Raw genomic sequence first — 14,640 nt, forward strand, 5'->3', positions numbered from 1 at the left:
ATTGAAAAAAATCCTATTGAGACAGATGTGCTCATTTTCTGCTGCATAATAAATTAAATGTTGGTGTGATATTTCACACTGCTGGACATAAAAGCATCTTCAACATGTTTCAGCATTAGCTGACATTAACATAGTTAAGTTTCAACATTAACATAAAAGCTGAAAAAGTAGTTTTATAAAATTACATGAAGCTGAATGAGAGAAGAACATTTAATGCTATTTCGGAAACATTAAGAAATTTAAACTCTGATCCAGAATTCATCAAGGATTTTTGTGAAAACTCAAGTTTTAAGCTTGAGTTGCTGGAAGTTCTTTCGCACTTTATAGAACAGGTAATTAATCTCATTAATGTAATTCTTTAAAAGTCTTATAAATGCAGTTTCTTTAAATTCAACCATTGAATTGAATTTTTGAGATCCCCTAAGTTTCGATTTGCAACCCATAGTTTATGAAACTCTGCTTTAAAGGATGAATAACCAAACTTGGCTAAGATCTTAGCTTTTTCACAAAGAATTGGACATGAAATTGGGTTTCCCATAGAACACTTGAAAAACAACTTGAAAATGTTATCTTCTAAATTTTTGTTTATTGTTACCTTCATTGATTTTCATGATGGACTTCCATCTTCGTTTCCGAGCAGTGACACAAAGTTTAAAAGTGACTAGCGGGCAAGCCCGCTTTTCATTGTTCAGTGTTCATGAGTTGCCATGTACAATTTCACCGGTATTCGAAAGTTGGACTGAAGTACCAGTGTTCAACGGTTTTGCGCGGACTTCCCCCGCTTTAGTCACGTATGCATCGAGAAGATACTGCATACACGTTACACATGCGTTAAATCATGAAACATTTCCATCTTAGTTTTTTTTCTTAAACTCTGAAAGCAATTCGGATAATCAGCGATTCGGACAGTTGGAGTTTGGATAATTGGAGTTGTACTGTATCAAGAATATAGCACTGCGTTCCCCCCCTCCCCAGTTATCTTTCCATTCTTCAAATTCAGATGAATACATCTATGTTCTAATTAAGTTTTTGGTTAATAATTATGCAGTACACTATTAGAACCAGAAATAAATGTCTGAAGAATATTTCGTGTTAAATTTGTATGGGCCAAAAAGAGGTAACAATGAAATAATTCCTACTGATAAAAAAGGAATATAATCTGACAGTCCATGTATACAACAAGCTGGTTATATATGAACTTTAAGGAGGAAGCATTAAAGTCATTCATTTCTTGTTACTCTGTCAGCACAAACACTGGTCATTTTTTGCCTGTTTTTTACTAATCTCAGATATTTTAGGAATTTCTCAAAACTTGCATCCGTTACTTCTGGTACCTTATTGGATAGTCTAGTAAAATAGTCCTAGGAACAGAAACTTGGAGGGGGGGAAAAAAAAAAAAAAAAAAAAAAAATTTCTGCTTGAGGTAGTCAATCTAGGTCAATTTAACCCACTGCATGTGGTAACGTATTACAGTTATTTTACATTATGAATCTTAAGGGGTACGAATGGGAGCAGAAGAGGCTGCGATATCAGTGATGACTTCGTGGTTTAACAAAGCACCATTTAACAAGACGAAACGAACATTTATTACAAATATGATTCAAAGCATAACAGTAACTCAGAGCAGTACATTGGTCCTACTGCAGGGCGAAATCTACAACCTTCCTCTTCCGAGGCTGACATGCAACTCTCTTTAAATACATTAACCCATTTCGGAGAAGAGCTACCTGTGCCAAGCACGCTCTGTTGATCGCCAAACAGTCGCCAGAAATCACACCCCCGACGTAAGATTGTTGTTAATACTATTTACAAATCAATCAGCAATCTGGAAACTAAAATCTAGCAACTGTTTGTGATCAACAAGAAAAAGAAAAAAACTACATATACATTTATACATTCTACCCTAATTTTCAAATCTCAACTACTATAGACATTTGCAATGTAATACCTACAACTGCACATCAATTTACTACATAAACATATATAAACATGGATAACACATTTTTAACTTCACTTGTTCCAAACATTATTATTATTGTAACAATTTATCAATTCTTAACCCAAAGAAACCAAGCTGACATTTTTTCTTTTATAAACATGTTAAAATATACCCTAGTATTATTCCAATGATGACAGTAAAATTATTAAGCTTCTTATATATATATAAAATTCTATTCTTAGCGTTCTCTTTAATTAACGATGCTGCAGCATGATTTATATCCTTGGGAGACAAATATCTAAATTTACCACTTACCTCGAATATTTGTTATCCAATAATTTTTCTCTCTATTTCAAATTACATAAACATCTTATTTGCACAAAATTGTAAAATTATTAAGAAAAGCAAAGCAAAACTATCTAATCGTTAACTATACAAAATGTTCGTGAAGATGAACAGTAAATTAATGTTCAAAGTTCACAGGTGGGGAGTATGGATAATGCATCTGCGTTCGACAGTTTTTTTCCTGGCAAAGTTATATCTCCAAATTCTTCTTCATTTTCAAATATAATTCCAACTGCATTAACGCTAGCTTGGAATTTTCGAATTTTATTTGCATGAACATGTTTGATCTTTCCATCAGGTAGTTTTACTTTATAGGAATGAGGTGGGCAATGATTCACGATTTCTCCTGGTCCAGTCCATCGTGCATAGAGTTTGTTATTTGAATCTGGTATGAGTAAATAAACTTGTTCGCCGATTTTGAAATTTTTTGGCATTGATCTCTGATTAAAGTAGTCAGCATATTTTTGTTATCACTTGCAATTAAATTGGCTTCTTCAAACCTTATTTTAAATGCTGTAAGTAATCCACTGCCGATTCAATTAGATTAGGTGGTATAGGTATTTCTCCTGACCATGAAGACTTCAGTACTGCTAAAGGACCTCTTGGTTGTCTTCTGTACATCAGCTGAAATGGTGAGACACCCGTGGTGCAGTTTGGTACTTCTCTGTATGCAAAGAGCAAGTATGGGATGTGCTTATCCCAATTCAAAGGATCAGTCCTGATGACATGATGAACAATTTGCTTGAAGGACTTGTTCCATCTTTCTACTAATCCATTTGAAGCACAGTAAGCAAGTGTAGAGAACATAGTCTTTTCTGGAATTCTTTAGTTAATTTTGAAACAAATTCTTAGTGGAATCGCTTCTGGCCATCGGGAATGTTGATTTACCAGACATAACACATACAGTCAAAAGTCGTTAATTCGGACACCCATAATCCGAACCTCAAAGCTACAAACTTTCTGCGCATGCGTCGCGTTGACAGCTTTACGGCTGTGAATATGCATGTGCGCGTGCGAAAAATACGTTTACGAATGCGCGTTTAATGTATAACGGATGGTACAAGCTAAGCTAAAATTATCTAATTCAGTTAATGTTGCAGATTGCGTTGTTCCTTAATCTTCGAATTGGATTCGGCTTATTATTTTTTGCAGACTGTTAGAGCAATTTTATAAAAGTAAGCTTGAACTTTTGATTATGTCAAATAGAATTTATGATATATATTTACTAATATGTAAAGGATCTACAAAGCGAAAGTATGTTTCGAAGTCCATTAAACAAAAAAAGGAATTACTGCAAAAAATGGATAAAGGCATATCCTTTGTTTATCTTTAATGCGGCGGCGGGGCAATGAATTGGAAGTTGATCTGTCAGCACTATCCTTATCTTCAGGGCAGTGTTTTTATTTTATTTGGCTTCTAATTCCTTACTAAATGTAGTATTTCATTTTGATGTACTCCGTCTTTGATATGATTTAAATCAAATTCCTCGTCATTATAATTCGCTTCCGATAGCGAAGAAAGTGACAGAGGTTATTGAAAACAAAAAAATTTCGATTGACAAATTAGTCGGTATTCTCGACACAGCAACAGCGGAACTTTGTAACAGAACAAGAAATTATGTATGTTTATAGAATTAAAGAGAATGTAGTATCAGATAAAAAAACGAAGCAACTTAAACAACTTACATTGAAAGAAATGTTGAATAAAGTAAACAAATAAATATTAAGCTTTTTTTTTTTTTTTTTTTTTTTGTAAATTTTGATACCCTTTAGATCATAATTGTTCTTTATTTCATAAATTACGGTTTCATATTTTTAATTTTATAATTTCTGCATGCCATCTTACCAGATTTAAACTGATGATCTATAATCCGGAATCGCCGAAGTCCCGACGAGTCCGGATTAACGACTTTTGACTGTATTTATGTTTCCTAGCAGAGGGAGATTGAATAGGTCCAATAACGTCGATGTTAACTGTTTCGAAAGGTAATCCTGGCCTTCTGACCGGTGTAATGGGAATCTTGCAGGATCACTTTTCTGGACTTTTCAACTGACAATCTTTGCATGTTTTACAAAAGGTTTCGACATCTTGTGCTAATCCAGGCCAATAAAATGAATATTGTATTCGCTCATTTGTTTTACTTATTCCAAGATGTTCACCGAAAATGGAACTATGTACTAATTCCAACACTTGTACTCTTCTACTAAGCGGAAGCACTAACTGAAAAAACAGTCTATCCTAATATTTTTTCTTGGTGACGTAAAAGATGATCAATAAATAAATAATTTCCTTTTTTTTTTTTCTATAGCTAGCTTCCATGCTTCTCTCAGCGAGGGACAGTTAGCTTGCTCTTCGCGTAGGCGTTCAGCAGGCGACAAGTCTGTGTTTATGTAAGCACTTGCCTTCTCCCCTTCGTTTTTCTCCTCCATAAGCATTAGCAGGGGGGGACTCAACGCTGTTGTTTGACTGTGCATTGGCGAATAAACTTTGCGCGTTTTCACTTCCGCAACTATTTCTTTCTGCACTTGATTCTTCTGCCACAGGATTAATCAACAGTTTGTGTATTTCTGGAGTTATTAGGCAAGGCATATTTAGCTTATCAGTCACTGCAATTAATGTATCCATAAAATTAAATATATTGCTTTCATGATCTTTATGGTAAATAGGTATACGGCAAACTTTTGCTTCAACTGGTTGTCTGAAAGCAGGTGTTAGCAATGTTTTACCTCCTTCTCTCTCCTCTAAATTTGGAATGAGCGATGAATGTACGATCGTTATCTGCGTTCCAGAGTCTATGATAGCTTCGATTTTCTCAGAGTTATTAAAAACATCTACTTTTTGCAGTGGTTAAATGATACGTTCTGTGAATTCGGATCGTAGATGGGATGAGTCTACTTTAGCTACGACGGCTTCTTCTTTTGATGTTCTGTTTGAACTTTTTTGAGTTTTGGAATCATCCTTTCCCTTCCTATTTTTCTCCTTTTGTCTGGGCCATCTCTTGCGATGTGTTGATAGTTTCCACAAATATAACATTCTTTTCTTCTCGTGTGAAATCCTTCTTGTTCTGAATATTCTTTTCTCATGTGCGGCGAAATACATTTATCTTGTGTACATGTTGTATCCAGGAATCTCGGTGATTGCTTAATTCCATTTCGAAATTTGTCGAAAGATTTTCCTTTGGCCGTGAAATAAATATCACATTCTGTACCTAATTCTTGCGGCTTCAACCATTTATTTCCTTGGTGCATTGCAACGCATGTAGCTGTTTCTTCATCTAAAGCTTGGAATAATTTATCCGAAATAATTAGTGTTTTGAAATCCTTTACTTCTCTTGACTTGCAGTAATAGCCCCATGTAGTTGTTAGTCTTGATCGCCGGAATAATGTTTGGTTCTTCTGAAGTTTTCTAAACAGGTTTGAAGAGTAGTTTAGTATTCCTTCAGAACAAAAGCTTTCACTTTTTCACAATTTTGCAGATCTTCCTCCTTTATATAAACAAGAATATTTGAAGCTTTTCCTCCAATTAATTTCAATAATATTTCCGATTTGTATTCTTCGGGAACCTTCTTGTGCTTAAATGCTCTTTCGATAGAATCAAAAACTATATTCCATTCTTCTGCTCTCTTCGGTACTGGTATAGTCAGTGTTTCTACTCCTTTGATCAGCTTGTCGAGGGAAATTTCGGTTTCTCGTTCTGTATTTTGGATTAAAGGTGTTGGACTTCTACTTCCTTCATTTTGAGTTGCTCGAATCTTCGCTAATTCTATTTCGTGTTCTCTTTCTGTTTTTAATCTTTCTTCTTCCATTTGTATTCTTTCCATTTCTTCTTTTCTTTTTATATTCCCCACTGTAGTAATCAGAATTTCTTTCACGAACTCAGCATCTTTGATGTATTCCTTGCTATTCTGGAGTTTGTGTTTCAGTTCTACCAGCTTCAAATCTCGGGATGCTTCTTCGCCAATTTCCAATAGAACTGTTACTAAATCCTCTTTCTTTGCACTTTTGAACATTTTCTTTTATTTTCCATTAGAATCAAGCTTTTTGAACTCTCAATTAAATAATTCTCATGTTTATACTCCCTTTTGTAAATGCGCACTTCTTTCGTGAGTTAGGCTTAACGTTACGCCATTCCGTTTTCAATGCTCTAAGCTTCTAACCTCTCTGGTGATCTCGTAAGAGAGCGTGTTGTGATGACTTTGTGGTTTAACAAGCCATTTAACAAGACGAAACGAACATTTATTACAAATATGATTCAAAGCATAACAGTAACTCAGAGCAGTACATTGCTCCTACCGCAGGTCAAAATCTACAACCTTCCTCTTCTGAGGCTAACATGCAACTCTCTTTAAATACATTAACCCTTCTCGGAGAAGAGCTACCTGCACCAAGCATGCTCTGTTGATCGCCAAACAGTCGCCAGATATCACAATATCTTCTCGCAAATATTTCGAAAGATAGCAAAACTGATGGAAGCTTAGATTCGTCTAAAACCAACGAGGCTTCCAAAAAGGAACATAGTATGAAAAGCAAACAAGAAGTGGAATTAGAGGATTCAGACTTGGCGACAGAGATAATAACAACAAATATTATCTTGGCAACAACGGAAATAAGTGGATGGCAAGACCTCCAACAAATGTGCAAAGAAGATCGTTTGTCTCCTTTATCCAATGTAAAGCCTGTGTCTCATTTGCCCAGTGTAAAGACCAATTACAGGCCTCTTACAAATGTTGGAGAACCTTTTTAGTAATTTTTGATGATGATACTGTAAATGGTATTATCGAATGCATGAAAATTTATCTTGAATCAATTTAAACCTAATTTAATCACAAAAGCAATGCACTGCCAAAAAAGCAGAAATAAAAGCTCTCTTTGGTTACTTTATTATGCTGGCATTATGACAACAGCACATTTGAATGCAAAACATTTTTGAAAAAATAGTTAATAATTTTCTAAAAGTGTAATGCATTTCTGAGCATTACTATTGATAGGCAGAAGACCATCAACAGAGCAACCACACTACCATTTAGACTTTCGGCTTGTATGCTCTTTTGATGGGTATTATTCACCATCTGCAATTCAGCAACATTTATTATAACAATTATTATTTAGCAACATTATATTATAACAGCACAACCAGAGTTGTGCTGCTGATGTGGTAAATGGCTTGAGGTAGAGATCATTTGTGATTTTTCACCACATATAATTTTTGCACAATGTGATTGATGCCTGCACTTTTTATACACATAATCTGTAGCTTTATATTCGACAGCAATTTAATGGACCTTTCAGAGTAAGCAATAACCCAATGTGATGTCATGAAGAGATACTACTCCAATTACTCAAAACTGGTCCTAATAATACTATGGTTAACTGATTCATGAATTTCCCTTTAGCATTAGAATTGCTGGAGAAAAACAAATCTACAACTGTTGGTAAAATCAGAAAAAATAAAAAAGAAGCTCCGAAAGAATTTTTTCTGCATAAGTCAAAGGCTGTACACAGAAGGGGGCAGTTCTATAGCTCCCGTTCCACTGGACTGATTGATGAAATCCAAATTGTGTTTCCATGTCTCGAAAGCGCGATTTAGGATATATTAAATTTATATATAGCATCATTCTAACATATGTATTTTGACACAAAACTGGTCTTTTTCTGAAATGACATGCTAATGTTTTTCCATATTTTGATTCTACCACTCAAATTATGCCTAAATATTAAAATTTGTAAAATTAGGTGCAAAATTTACAGAGAAATTAAAAAATTTTATCTTGGCATATTTTTTTATTCTTGGCGAACTTCTTAATTTATAACAATCTATTTTCCTTTTTTTTTCCATTGCGGACAAGTGAGGAAAAAAGTCACCCTTCACACTTCCAAATAATTTTAACCATGTGCGTAAACCACACTTAGTGTTATTATGGGTCTCTCCTCCAAAAAAAAGATACCAAGTTTCAAAATGCTTCATTATGTAAATTCATGTATATATTAGAAAATTCTGAATAAAAAAACTAATTTTTTTGCAGGTGTGACTAGAAATACACCTACTTTAAGATGATGTTAAAAATTTTACAGGTTATAATGCAAATTTTTTTTAGAAAAATTTATAAAAAATATTTTAAAATATAAATTTTTTAAATAAATCATAAAAAATGTGTGAATTATATTTGGATTAAGACTAAATTTTGAATTTTGAAAGAAGGAATCAAATAAGTTTGATTAAAAAAAGAGATATTAATGAAGATATATATATAAAATACAATTAACATTGAGGAGCTAAAAATTTGAGAGATAATTTTTTAAAAACTACTCGTGTGATTTCCCAAAATTTGGCAGTTTGGCTTAATTTGAGTCGTAATATTGAAATATGAAAAATATTGGCAGGTCATTTCATAAAACGTTTGATTTTGTGTCAAAATACCTATATTAGAAAAATTTAAACAAATTTAAATTCTTAACAAATACGTGTAAAAGTAAAAAAGCAAATTTAAATTCTAAAAAAACCAAAATAATTTAAAATAATTTAAAAATATGCAAACATGTAAAAGATTTAATTCTCGAACTAATCTACAATATCATTTAAATTCAGAAGCATAAGCAAATCAAGTGCAAAATCTATCCATGAAATTAAATCTACTAATTTAATAAATTAAAATTAAATTAAACAATTTTTTCTTAAAAAATGCATACGTGAATGATCGTAGAGTAGGTAGGAGACAGACTTATCAAGGGGAAGTTGCCTCCAAACCTAACTCTCCAATCATTCAATTTGTGTTTTGTCATTCATGCAGGCAAGGGTAAAAGTCAAAACCAAAAGTAATTCCAATAAAGTGTAATTTTAGAAATTAACATTTAAGTATAAAAGTTCAAAAAGGAAAATACTAATTAAGTCTTTTGAGGAACAAGCAAGTAAAGTCAAGAATTAAACTTTTTCTTAAAAAATTAAATTTTTTAAAAATTAATTTTTTATAAAATAATAAAAAAATCTAGAAACCAATGTATTTTAGAAATCCTTGTCTACAGAAACTTCCCCTACACGAATATGCATATCAATAAAAAGAAACTATAAAAGAACTATACATAATCCATATAAACCAATAAGAAATAAAAAGAAACAAAAAGAACTAATTCACAATTTTTAAAATAAATATATATTTAAAAATATAATTTCATATTTAGAAAATACTTAGATACTACATAAAAATTTTTTTAAAAAAATACTTAAAGCAAGTAAATAGTAAGTTTTAATTCTAACTTACCTACTATATGAGTGTTGGGGTCTGCAAAAGTGTTGTGAAAGAGAAGTAAGTGTGTTCTTCAAATTATATAGATGGCGCTTATGTAGGTAAAGTTGAGTGTCAAGCTGCTATCTTTGTTATAGTAAAATTTTTTTTGTAAATATTAATTAAATTAAATTAAAAATCCTAAAGGTAGTAATATCAATTATTTAGGGACTTAAGTAACTGAGCCAATTAAGAGATGTATGTTTGCTTGAAGGAAATTAAAGTGAAGTGGTATGTGAAAAAAATGTAAACTGTTTGTAATTTGAAATGTGTGTTCTGTTGAAAAATTGTGAAAATTGTTAAAAAATTAAGTGAAAGATATTTGTGTGAAAACTGCAAAAAATTAAAGTAATTAAGAAAAACTGAAATGTTTTAATATTAAAGTCTTAAGTAAAAATTTTCCAAAATTTTTTTGAAATGAAGTCCTTAATAAACCTCTAAAAATTCCCAGAAATTTCTCAAAAAATCCTTTAGGAAGTTAAAGAAAACTTAAATTTGATGAAAGAAAATATTAAAAGTTTAATGAACTTGATTTAATTGGTATATCAAAACTTAACTAAATACTGGCTAAAGTATGGAAAATTAGAAGAAGAAGATTAAAATCTTCACTGAATTCGGGCTATAATTGTGACTTTTGAAAAGAGTTGGCCCTTTATTAGTAAGAGGAAAGAATCCAGTATTGATTAAATATACGAATTTACAAAATATTTACAATAAAAATTTACAATAATTGCTCTACTCTTTTATATCCTTCATTACCCTCCAGTTAAGGTTTAAGGTAATGTTATCATATCCAAAAGAGCTAAAAAATTATAAAGTAAAGGCCTGCCTTTTTAATATATAAATTAATAAATTTTGGTGGTACTTGGTTATCAACTTGTACATTAATTAGTTTTATGATTTCTTCCTTTAAATCGTCATTTTCAGTACATATATTTTTTATTCTGATAATTTGGCTATGAAACGTGTTTTCTATTACTTATCTAGAGATATTAGAGTTTCAATTAATTAGTTTAATAGTAGGAAAATGGAAATTCCTTCTTTTATCAAACAATTTAATTTTGTTGTGTTTAATAATTTGCAGGTCTAGGAATTCAATAGTATCTTGATTGGTATTCGTTTTATTAAGTGTTAAACTATTTGGGTAAATTTTGAATTTCTCAAAAGTAGAATTATTATTGAAAGTTATATCACCTATGTATCTAAAAGTATGAGCAAATAGCTTTAATTCCTTTTTATTTAAACTGAGTTGGAATTTATATTCAAATGTAAAAAGAAATAGGTTACAAATTTGTGTAAAACTGTTTGCTCCCATAGGAATTCCTCTAACTTGCTGAAAGATCTTATTATTGTATTTAATGTAGTTATTAAATAATGCACAATTCAGATAAGTATTCCATCTTTCAATACAAAGGATGTCAAGTATGTCAGGAAAAAGTTGTGGGAGTTGCATTAAACTAGTAAAAATTTCTTCTAATGGTAGAGAAGTATAAAGGTTTTCAAAGTCATAGCAGTTAATGTTCTTGATTGTTAAACTTTTAAAACTGCTGAGAACTGGAGCATTATTATAAATAATCCAACTATAATTGTGTTGTTTGTTAACGAGATGTTGGATTAAATTACAGATTTTTAAGTATAATTGCAAATATGTAATCTATATTCTTTTTATAATTATTTGTACCATTAGCAATAAATCTAAATTTGAGTGGTGATCAGGGTTCGTACACATTTCCTTACATGAAAATTAAGGACTTTTAAGGACCATCAAAGAAAAAATAAAGGACCTATCAGCAAACAAAAAACAAATAGAATAAAGCAATTATCCCTACAACCGACTTCATGCTTGTAGTTTCACTTTAAGAAACTAACAGAAGCATGTATTATGCACTATTATTAAATTCACTTTAATACTTATCATAAAACAATTTTGAAAATTAAACTAACTCCTTACAAGTTATGAAGTAGATAACATTAAATTAGGAACATAATTTCTTTAAAAACATGTATAAGTGTATTTTACACTAATAACAGTCACTATTTGAGAGATTTACATGATTATTATTTAACTTATTTGATATTTATTTAAACACAGTCAACTACTATTATAATCACAATGTAAGAATATTTTGCAGATTAAAATAACTGATTTGTAAACATACAATTTATTTCCTTGGTTTTTTTGAAAGATACTAGAAATAATAAACTGTACAATAAAAGATACAAAACATTTGTGCTTTTTTTAAATCTGAAATCTTTCAGCTGTTTTAACATCTAATTTATTTATGTCTATTTCCTTTTCTTTAACTATTCTTCTAAGTTCATTTGCTTTGATAAACAAATCAATGTTCATGCTGGTCTCAGCTTCATCTGCTAAAGCATCTACTTCTTCATTAATATCTTTAATGTCCCTTTGAAGAAATTTTTTCTTCTGCTTCATATAATCAATTTCTTCCTCAATAATATTTCTTTTCCTCTTTGAATTTTCAGATTTAATTAAAGATTTTTGTTCTTCTAAATACTGCATATATTTAGACCTTGCAGAAGCTGCTGCTGATCTCATTTCTTTATTAATTTCGATATTAAGAACACCTCCAGAAAATTTTATGTAATCAAATACTGTGCGTTGAAAAATGTATGATGAGTCACTTAAATTTTCAATTTCAATTGCTTTATTTACAGAGAAGCCCCTTTCCACAGAGGCCTGTCCATGTGACAAGATAAGAATCATTTTCACTATTTTCCATACTTTTGAATAGTGAAAATCATGAAAATAAGAAGTGAGAAATGTGTCAAGAGAAAGATTTTGAGGATCAAAAGTAGAAAATTCATGTAAATTTGCCTTAACTACTTTCTCTAGAAACTCTCCAAACTGCAGCAGAATTTTATCCCAGTCATCTTGTAAAACATGTTTATTCTGCATTAATACCGTTAGAACTATTTTCATTTTGTTCTGGGCTTTTTCTGGACTTTTAACCATCAATCGCAGGTCTATACAAGAACTTTCAGCTTGTGAAATGACCTTCTTGCGGCATTTATCATTCATTAACTGCTCAGCAATGAACCCCAAATAAACTTTACTTTTATCATTATAACAATTTGGATCATTAAAATTAAATTTATAAAGATTTTCCGCTTTGGTTATTTTTGAATATTCTAGTTTCAAAATTTTAATGTGCTGAAGGCAATCATTTACAAGTTTTAAGATATCTTTAGCAAAAAAGGGAATAAGTGGTTTATCACTTTGATAATATTCAAGAAAAGGCAATAATATTTTCGACAGAGAGAGAAAAAAATTTAATTTTACAAGAAATGTTTTATCTTTAGTTGCCTCCAAAATATTTGAGAAGGATTCCGATGAATTTTTTTTAAACTTCCCCATTTCAACTTTTTTAATGTACAGTAGCAAGTCATCCCACATTTCAATGGCTCTTTCAACTGCTGGGACATTTTGCAACCATCGGTAAAAGCAGAACTTCACAGGAAGCCTTTTTAAGCCAGATATACTTAAAAAATCTTCACGTCTTGCAGCAGGAGAATCTTTAAAAATCCAATATAAGGAGGATAAGAATGATGGAATGTCCCAGCCAGTGGATGACATCCCATGCTTGAAAGCATTGTTAAGAATGTGTAAACCACATGTCCCTAATGTCAAGCACTGAATGTTATATTCCTTTGTCAAGTCCTGTTGCAATAAATCATAAAATTTCCAGTTTACTGCAGGACCATCCATCGATATTTGTAAGAGTTTTGACAAGTCTAGTTTTCAACACATTCATAAAATTTGGATAAAATAATTTCACTTGTTGCATGCCCTATAAATGCAGAAGTAAGGTACCGAGTTCTGACCTTATTTTCGTGATGCCAGTACCTTACATAAATATCTAGTTGCTTCTTTTGATTTGTCAGATTAAGAGTCTCAAAGTCAGCATTTTTACAATGCTTTAGTAACAAAGTTTTAAAATAAGGGCCAAGACCAAAATGACAGATATAAGCACATTTCTTTTCACCAGATGAAAACTATTTTGCAATGGAACTATCCGGGAACATTTTAGTGAATAACGACCCAATATCATCGCACGATTTAAAAGAATAGTGGCTTTTGATGCACTTAAAAGCCCACAATATTTCTGCATCTGTAACTTCAGATTTGAAAAGAAAAGAATTGATTTTATTATTTTCTACACTTATTGATGTTGAATTAGCAGTTACATCTTTTCCTGAAGTAGATGGTTCTTCTAACTTGACAAAATTCATGATACTGTTAGAAGAAATTCTGCAGTTGAGAAGGGAAAGATGTTTTGCAGCTAAAAGGGGCATTACATGCAAGGCATTAGTAAAATTAAGTATCGCATATATATGTATACTATAATGTATGTAATATATATATATATATATATAATAAGAAATCTTCTTAATCATTGCAACATGACAATTAGCCAGAAATTAATTAATTTCCATTCATTAGTATTTTCAAAAAAATCTTAACAGACAGTCTCACTCAGATAAGAACTCCACAAAATACATCCCTCAAGAATTCCAAGTCCCACCCACTACCATAAATTACTTCACCCAAGTCTTACCGACTGATATTATTCAAAGCCCCTACTGCCGCTAAGAATTTTCAGACACCCTACACTTATGAGTCAGACACGAAGAGAACACTTTGCCAACTCCCCCACTAGAAAGAATGTAAGTTACTTAATACCTTTTCTGGCCTTTATATCTTCATGTACATTCACTGATATTATTTATATTATTTTCTATATTATTTTTATATTGTCTTTGATTTGTTTTTACAAAGTTTGCATTATTTATCTTATTTTGTAATCTTCTATGTTTATTTCAACTTTACTTTGAATTCGATTTCATAATGACAATTTCCAATGTTTAATTTCTACAAATAATATAGTACTCAAATACATAAACATGAAAGTGTCGGGGACGGTTACTCGAGTTAAAATAGGATTTCTCTACAGTAATTGATTTTTACTCCAAATTGAATTGACTAAAATGCTTCATAAGAATAAGTTCTTTGAGTATCAGCATTGGTTCATAATTCCTTCTATTCGCAGAAATT

General features: G+C 31.2%; 1 protein-coding gene across 3 annotated transcripts in view; it reads right to left on the reverse strand.

The window, feature by feature from the left end:
* Window positions 1-14,640, reverse strand: part of CSN1b (COP9 signalosome subunit 1b) — an 87,940-nt gene that overhangs the window by 42,532 nt on the left and 30,768 nt on the right. The gene's annotated exons all lie outside the window — the stretch shown is intronic.

This window comes from Stegodyphus dumicola, chromosome 2, assembly GCF_044657685.1.
Source record: "Stegodyphus dumicola isolate Sdum_Otavi_A_Nest chromosome 2, ASM4465768v1".
NCBI classification, from domain to species: domain Eukaryota; kingdom Metazoa; phylum Arthropoda; class Arachnida; order Araneae; family Eresidae; genus Stegodyphus; species Stegodyphus dumicola.